The sequence below is a fragment of the Cebus imitator genome, unplaced genomic scaffold (genome assembly GCF_001604975.1).
Source record: "Cebus imitator isolate Cc_AM_T3 unplaced genomic scaffold, Cebus_imitator-1.0 Scaffold9, whole genome shotgun sequence".
In the NCBI taxonomy this organism is placed as follows: Eukaryota; Metazoa; Chordata; class Mammalia; order Primates; family Cebidae; genus Cebus; species Cebus imitator.
In genome coordinates this window covers 2,483-10,646 of record NW_016107324.1, presented here as the reverse complement: position 1 = coordinate 10,646, position 8,164 = coordinate 2,483, and the positions used below count along the sequence as shown (strand labels likewise).

The 8,164-nt window shown below is 46.2% G+C and overlaps 1 pseudogene; it reads left to right on the top strand.

Moving 5' to 3' along the window:
- The first annotated feature begins 243 nt into the window (after positions 1-243).
- On the top strand, positions 244-1,142 carry LOC108314860 (annotated as a pseudogene).
- The last annotated feature ends 7,022 nt before the right edge of the window (positions 1,143-8,164 follow it).

Below are 8,164 nucleotides of genomic sequence, written 5' to 3'. Positions count from 1 at the left end.
TCACCAGCTATTTATGGCAGCAAGACCACAATGGCCACAAACGGAATGATAACTTCCAGCATACTGTAGTGATCATTCTTGAATTTTTGGTACATATCGGAATCACCGGAGGAACTTGAAAAACATAGAAGTCAGACACTGTTGCTTCATCTAGCCTGGGCCTCTGCTTAATTGGCATACCAGGTGACTGCTGGAAGTTTGAGAAGTTCTGTATTAAAACATCGTGATAGAGATTTCTCCCCTATGGAGAATGAGGATGACAGATGGAAGAGGACGTACAATTTCTCTAGCACTTGGGAGAGAAGCAGTAGAATCAGGACTGAGAAGTTGGTTAACTGCCAGACTGGCACTAAAAAGAACATGGAAGCCCAGACCAGCGACTTAAAAGCTATGATACCATTTAAAGGAATTCTCATCTTCTACAGCCAAAGTGCAGTTGGTGCTGAAAGTCGAGCCTACTCTATGACTAGAAAAATAGAGGCACAAGGAATACCAAGTTCTCGTACCTGGCAAGTCTCCTCAAGTCACGATCTGATGAGAAAGGAGTACAACGATACATCTGGGTAAATAGGCTCTAGATCCTTGAGTCCCCCAGAATTCACTGTTCATCTCCCCTTAAAAACACAGAGGCCTCGGCTCACAGCCCCGCCTCTTCCGCTACATGCCAGAGCAAGGCGCAGGGACAGCGCAAGTTCCAGGCGCACAACCCAGCAAAGAGCAAGACGGCAGCGGCGGCCTCTGAAAAGAATCGGGGCCCAGGAAAGGCAGCTGTGTTATCACGCCCAAGAAGGCGCGCCTTGTGCAGCAGCAGAAGCTCAAGAAGAACCTAGAAGTCGGGATCCGGAAGAAGATTGAACATGACGTGATGACGAAAGCCAGCAGCAGCCTGCCCAGGAAGCTGGCACTGCTGAAGGCCCCAGCCAAGAAGAACAGAGCAGCTGCTGCCACCTCCTCCAACAAGGCGCCTTCCTGAGGATGCTGGCCCAGCTCGGGCCAACACCCCTACCCCCCACCTCCGTGATGGGACATTGCAGTGATCCCACAAGCTGCAGTCTCAGGAAGAGGACCCTGTCCCCCAGCTCTGGGCCTCACCTAGAACTTCAGTGGGGGCCTGGCCCATGGGCAGGTGATCAGCAGATCTTAGCTTAGTGAAAATTGTCCCCGTGCCCCTTCCTAGATCCTGCCTCCACAGGTAATAAACTCTGCGTTTATTAATAAACTTTTTTGTCAAAAAAAAAAAAAAAACAGAGGCCTCACCTGAGATACATGCATTAACCTCTTGAGCTATGCCCCTGTCTTTCTGGCTTCCAGGACAGTTGTGGCAAGTCACAGCGTGACCCAACTGGGGCAATCTTCCTGCTATAGGAGGGGAAGGGATTAACTCACCAACAGATCTATGGGATCTGTCTATTCTGAGTAGGAAGAGAGACCTAGGAATGAGTCTTGAGGATGCTGGAGCAGGGAAGTCAGAATATAAGGCTTAGACAACAGAATATTTTTCCATAGGAACTCTCATGGGACTAACGAATGGTCTAGAGAGGATACGTGGAACCAGTCCTAAAATGCTGCCAGTATGGGAAATCTTGGGGTTTTGAGGAAAATAATGGCCTATAGCAGCAGTTTTGAAGACCTATTTACGTAAGCAAATCCTGGAAGATTCAAAAACCTCATCCCAAAGCTTCACACAACCTCTCATAAAGAAACCAGTCTCTGGAGGTAGGGTATAAGCATCCATTTTAGAATTCCCCAGGTGACTCTAGTGCACAGCCATGTTAGAGAACCACTGATAACAAATGAGGAAGAGATGCCGGCTCTACCTTGTTATATTTTCAAAAAATTGGCCTGTAGGCCATAGTTGATAATGGTAGGGAAAGAGAAAGGGGCTCAAATGTAAACCTGGTAAAAGAAATAAAGTTCCAGAAAAGCCTAGATAATCTCAGGGAGGCCCCAGGGTTCACTTTATTCCCTAAGAGTACTAGTGAAGTCACCAGCCTCACTAAAGCTAGTGGTGGCTTTATTCTGTAGGCCCAGGTTGGTAAGGAAGTTTCCTATATAAATCCAGAAAGCCAGAATGACCATTAGAAGTCCTAATTTATAGGGCTACTGGGCCACTGAAAATAGTGTTAAAAAAAAATTGGGGGGCGGTAGTGGTTAGCCCAAAAGGTGTTGCATGAGTTACCTAACCAGAAGAGGCTAGTGAAGACTTGTCAACTGGCCAGATGGAAAGCGACTGTTTCTTGACCAATGGTCAAACCTGAGCCAGTACTGGCTAAGTCTACTAGAGAAAGGACCCGCAGTACCGTATCACGTAATATCATAGTGATTTCCCCATGTCCTTCAAAGGAATTTATGGTCATTTGAGGAACTATACCCTAGGGAAAGGTAAACACTCGGGTCTTTCAGAAGCTGCTGGATACAGGGTTGGATATGTTACTGATATGAAGGGCCCAGACCCCCTCATGATGTTCCTTTTAGAGTGTGTGGGGTCAAAGTTCTCTCCCAAGCAGGTCTTGCAGTCCATCCTGTGAGTCTCTACATCTACTTTATGGTCATTCCGTTGGCTGAATGCCTGGATGGGCGGGGCTCACTTGGACATTAGGTCAGGAGTAAATGAGATCTTTGCTAAGAGTAGAATAAGGATTCCTAAGGCAGGAAATACCGAGGAGAAACCCATAAAATTATCTTGCTGAAGACAGGAAACCAAGGTGGCTGCATCTGGTAGAATGGTAGAGATAGTTTTCAAAGTCGTAAAGGATGCAGAAGCTCCCTGTCAGTTATATCCCCTTTAGTGATATCCCTTTCAGTGTACTTGTATGGTACCTGCAAAAATCAGGTGGACCCGTGGTGGTGAATGATGAAGGACAATAACTGGCAACAAAGGATCACAGAAACTGCCTTGTCACTGTAGGCCAGAGGCTGCTGGTCTGATAGACCTGAAGATGGCCTCCTGTCCACAGCTGATGCATCAACTTTGCCTTGGATAAATGGCTGCCTTGAAATTCCTGTGTATTTTGAATAGCCATCATTTGCTGTGACCAGTACATAGAATACAAGTATTGTTCTCAGCAAGGGTACAAAACAGGAGTGGCTTTCCTTGGCATCTATTTAAGAGACCCACTCAAGGAATTTGTGCTTTTCTTCAGTCAGTTCTTGTTCCTGGCAGAGAGGTTCCTCCCAAGGGACTCAAGTCCTACTTAATACTGGAAGATCATTTTGGATAAACAAAGAAAATGACTATAAATGACTGAGGTAAAGCTTTTGCTACAGAATGTGTCTAGGCAGTGGCTTGTCTGGGATTCACTAGATGTGTCCTGGTGTTCTCACATTTGGCCTCCCAAAAAAAGCTATAGCCAGTCTGGTGCTTTTAACTGGGGTTTCAGACTTCTTGAAGTAATGTCTGGGTTTCCCCTCCAGGCAAACCAAGCTAGACCATACAAATGAGGGCTGAGGTGACAAACGTGGAATGCATGGTAGAGGAGGTGGGGACACAGTATTGGTGATCTGTTGTACATTGGGTTCTCCTAAAGGTGCCAGTGTAGTTTGGCATATGAGGTTGAAGGATCCACACCTGTGAAAGGAACAGTGAGAAAACAGATTAGGCAGATGGAGAAGTGAACATGGGAGCAGGTCAAAGCCTGAACCAACACAATAAGGGGAGGTGTGGTGTGAGTGTTGTCCATCAGGGTCCTCATACTTGGGCAGAAGGACCAGGCCCACATTTCTCCCCTTCACTGGGTTACAGGATATAGGTTGCCTGAGGAAGAATACCTAGAACAAGGAGACTCTAAGAAATGCAGACCCTGAAGGAGATGGTGACCTTGTAGATTTCAATCCCAGACTGGGTGGCAAGCAGAAGCATTGACTTCGGTTCTGGATGTGACATGGCTGAGCACAGAGGAGCTAAAGCTACAGGAAGTGTGAGGGCACATAGACCATGGGCAGCAGCCTTGGTGACATTGTTATACTTGCCCATGGCTCATCTTCCATCTTGCTGTCCCATGGCCACCAAGAAGATCCAGCTCTTGCTATCCATTCTTCTGCTTAGTTTTGATGTCTCCAAGCAGATCTTGTCAGGGATTGTTCCCTGTTGAGGGTGAGTTCAGTTACCTAGACCTGAAGGAGAAACAATGCTTGGTCCTTTCTCCACGTTATCCCACTCTTAGAGAAACAATGGTCTCCTATGGCTGTCTCATCACCTGGTAGTGATGGTCCCATTCCTACCTAAGCGTGGATTCACCCCATGGTCCAGTATTATCAGAGTCCTTGGGCATGATTATATGAAGCCATCCTGATCAAAGGGGATGGAAAGACTGGGATGTGGCCTGGATGGCTTGACTAGATGAACTGGGGAGCAAATAACTTTGTTTTCCTGGATGTCCCTCTGGTTGCTCCTTCCCCCAAAACAAAAAGCACAAGTAAGGAGGGGGCACCATCCTCACTGAAACTGGTATGTGTCTCCATATGCCAGGATAGATAAGGGAGGTTGTTACAGAACTGGGCTCTCTGGTATCCATGGGAATAAGAGAATGCAGAAATAGCAAAGGTCAGGCAATAGCACTCAACCATCAGAGAACATGGACTTCATTGCCATGAGTTGCAAAACCAAGAACAGCAGAAGCCCTGATTCACAGGGCTGTGGATCACCACAGTGTATCTAGGAGAAAGAGATGGCTGACTGATGAAGGTATTTGCTTGGCTTACATAACCAGAGGTGCAGAGTCAGTTAGTAGAAGACTGACGCCAACTGCCCCAATGGAAAGTCACCATCCCTTGCTCAATGATCACTTCAATACTGGCTAATTCTGAAAGGATGCTACAATACCACAACAAGCACATGTAGTACCCATGTATATCCTTCCCTGAAGGTATCTATGGTCACTTATGAGGAAGTAGACCATGAGGAAAGGAGAACAATAAGCTCTTTCAGAAGTTGGTGGATGCAGGGTTGGACTTACTAACATGAAAGGATTAAGACCTTCCTCATAGAGTAAGGGTGTATGGCTCAATTAAAGTCCTCACCCAAGCTAGTCTTAGTCCAGTGAGTCTCTGTATCTACTCTGAACACTGCACTGGTCTCTGAAGGCCTGAAATGGATGGACCTACTTAGCAAAGCCCTTTTGCTTCCTGTTCAGAATACTAAGGGTTATAATGTTGGCAAAGACAATAAAACTGCTCTAGGGTCAAGGTTAGTAAATCAGAAGTAATACCACAACTGGGTTGAATGATAGAGATTAATGTTCCTTAGTAGTCTCAAAGGATGCAGAAATAGTGGTCCCAATCAGTCATATCCCTGTTCAGTTTACCTATACAGCCCCTGCAAAAGTAAGATGGGCTCGTTGTAGATGATGGAATAGAACAATGAACAATAAATGATTAGATTACTATGGTATACTGGAGAGCTCAGAGGCAGCTGGCATGACAACCTCTTGTCCAAAGTTGATGCATTAGCTCTAGTGCCTTTGATATCAGCTGTCTTGAAAAATGCATATATAACTTGAACCAATGTGCATTAATTGCTGTGAACAATAGGTACAATAAAAGGGCGTTCTATGATTAAGGTTGCTATAAACAGGAGGGGCTACTCTGAAACATGTGCTTCACCTTGCCACAGCTTTATGCTCTAGACTAGACATTGTTACTGGAAAGAGACAAACTTTCCTACCATGGGAGACAAGCTCTACACCAAACTCAGCTATGTGTGCCACAAGGTCATTTTGTACCAACAGGTAAAAAGATAGATCATGAGAGCAAGGGCAGTTGCTCCAAATGCAGCCAGGCATGACTTTTGTGGGATTCACTGGACATCCCTTGTTGATCCCATGACTAGCAACAACCAGGAATGTCAGTAACCACGGACTAATAACCAATTTGTAACCAGGGACTCAGACCCTTAAAAGATGAATGCATCAATGACCCCTCTTTGCAAGTATCCTAGACCACACAAACAAGGGTTTAGGGCGAATGACTTCTGATAGAGGTGGTAGATAAAGAATGTAATAACAGCACTGACTTGTTACAGGTTTTGGGCCTCTGAAAGCAGGTACCTATCTAGTTTGGGGTATAAGACATGTATACAATCCTGAGATTGGGTAGATGGGCAAAGTCAAACACTGGAGCTAAGCCAGAGAACCTCAACCAACCTGAAATGGGGGAGCCATAGTATGACTGTTAATCAGTGTCCCATGCTGGGCTGAAAGGACCCAGGCTTGTTTTTCCCCTTTGCTCAGTCACAAGATACGGGCAGCCTCAGGAACATCACCTAGAACAAGGATATTCTAACAGAGCTGGTGACCTTGTACATCCCAGGCTAGGTTACAGGTGGAAATAGCTATGTGAGCCAGGTCAGGTTGCCAGAATGGGTGTATGGAGCAGGGTTCCAGAAGTTAAAGGTACCTGGAAAGCCTAAGAAGGATCCCAGTAGTGGCCTTGGCCATGTCCTTACACTTACTTGCCTGATTTGCTGCTGGCTCATGTGACCTCTCCCCTGGGACAACAGGATTGCCAGGTTGTTGCTGAGCTTTTTTAATGATCTGCGGTCACCTACTGCCTCTCCTTTGAAGTCGGTATTTTTGCCCATTCTTTAGTTGATCCCATTCCATTCGTATGGCCTGACGTTTCCTATTGCTGTCTTCTCACCTGTTAGCGGTGGTCCTATTCTTGCCACCACATCTGTTCACATCGTTTGCCCAGAGTTAGAATTCCTGGGCCCATCTGCATTGGGTCTTCCTAATCTGTGAGGGTGGGAAAGGCTGGTAGGTGGCTTGGGTAGTTTGCATAAGTTGGGATTCTAGGGTACATGCTTCTGCCAAGAATACTCAGAGTTGAGGGGTAAAAATCAACCCAGGCACCCCTGAGGCCTGGGAAGGCTAGTACTGAAAGAACTATAAGCATAGTGAACCCTGTATAAAAACCTTACAACAGACTCACTGGGATCTTCCTGTACCACAAATCGGTGATGGTTCTAGAGAATGATCATCAGTCTTCTGACCTCAGAGACATTCTGGTGCTATGTGTCTAAAGTTCACAGCATAGCAGTTCTGGATTCAGATATAGTCCAGACTTACCTGCCTTGAGTGGTGGCTCTGGCAGTTCTAACACTATTTTGGACCTTTCCTGCAGTCTTAGGAGAAAAGCTGCTACCTCAGTACCACAGAACAAAGGATCTGCAGGACTTGCATGGGGAGTCTCCAGTTTGCTTACGGCATTGCCCAGTGACACTCCACCCTGTGGATGTGTGGTCTCTGGAGACCCTCTAAATGCATGCCAAATGTGCAGGGGAGTTTGTCTTCTCCAGGGAAGACATTCCAATGGGGGAGAGGAGCTAGTAGATGAACTTACTTGACTCATTGAGAAGGATTATTGGAGAAGACTTGGCCTCCATAAAGGCTTAGGAGTAGACTGAGCAATCAGCTTGCTGGGAAGCAATGGCTCACACAGAACACTTTGTCTTATTGACTATTCCTCAACTGCTGCCTATTGTTTTTCTTTGGATTCGTCGCTATCCTCAAATGTCAGCAAACATGTTTTTGCCTCAGGATCTATATTCTAGGACACCTGGCCTGAAATCTATAAACTGTACTTGCCAAAATTTAGATGTTGAATCTAATCAAGAATCTGAAGCTTAACTTAGGAGATAAACAGCATGGGGGAGTAGGAAAATGGTGGCTAGGCAGAAAGACTAACTTGCGGCTCCCACTCGAACAGACAGCAGCATGTGGAGACTTGCATTGTGAACTTATGCACCAAGAACTATTGCGGGAGTATACCAGATAAGCTGAATATACCAGACAAGTCTGAAAGAAACGGCTTGCCACTGCAGGCTCTGAGACAGCCAAAAAACTGGGAGCAAAGTGAGGGGGAGAAAGTCCACACCTGAGCACACATCCTTAATGAGGAACCTGAAGGTCTAGATCATGGGAGGAGAATTTAACCTTACCTGGAGCTGAGATGAATATAGAGACCTGAACAAAACATAGGGGTAGAGGAAGTGGCAGGAAGAGGCCTGTGGGTGCACTCTATCCCCAGGGAAGTCATTGGACTTTGTCTCGCAGGGGTCCTTGGGGGGAGGGCTGCCAGTGGAATTGGGGAAGAACCACAGAGGAAGAACTTCCAGCTTAACTTTGTAACAATTTCAACTGAAGGTGAAATCTCCTGGACAGAATTC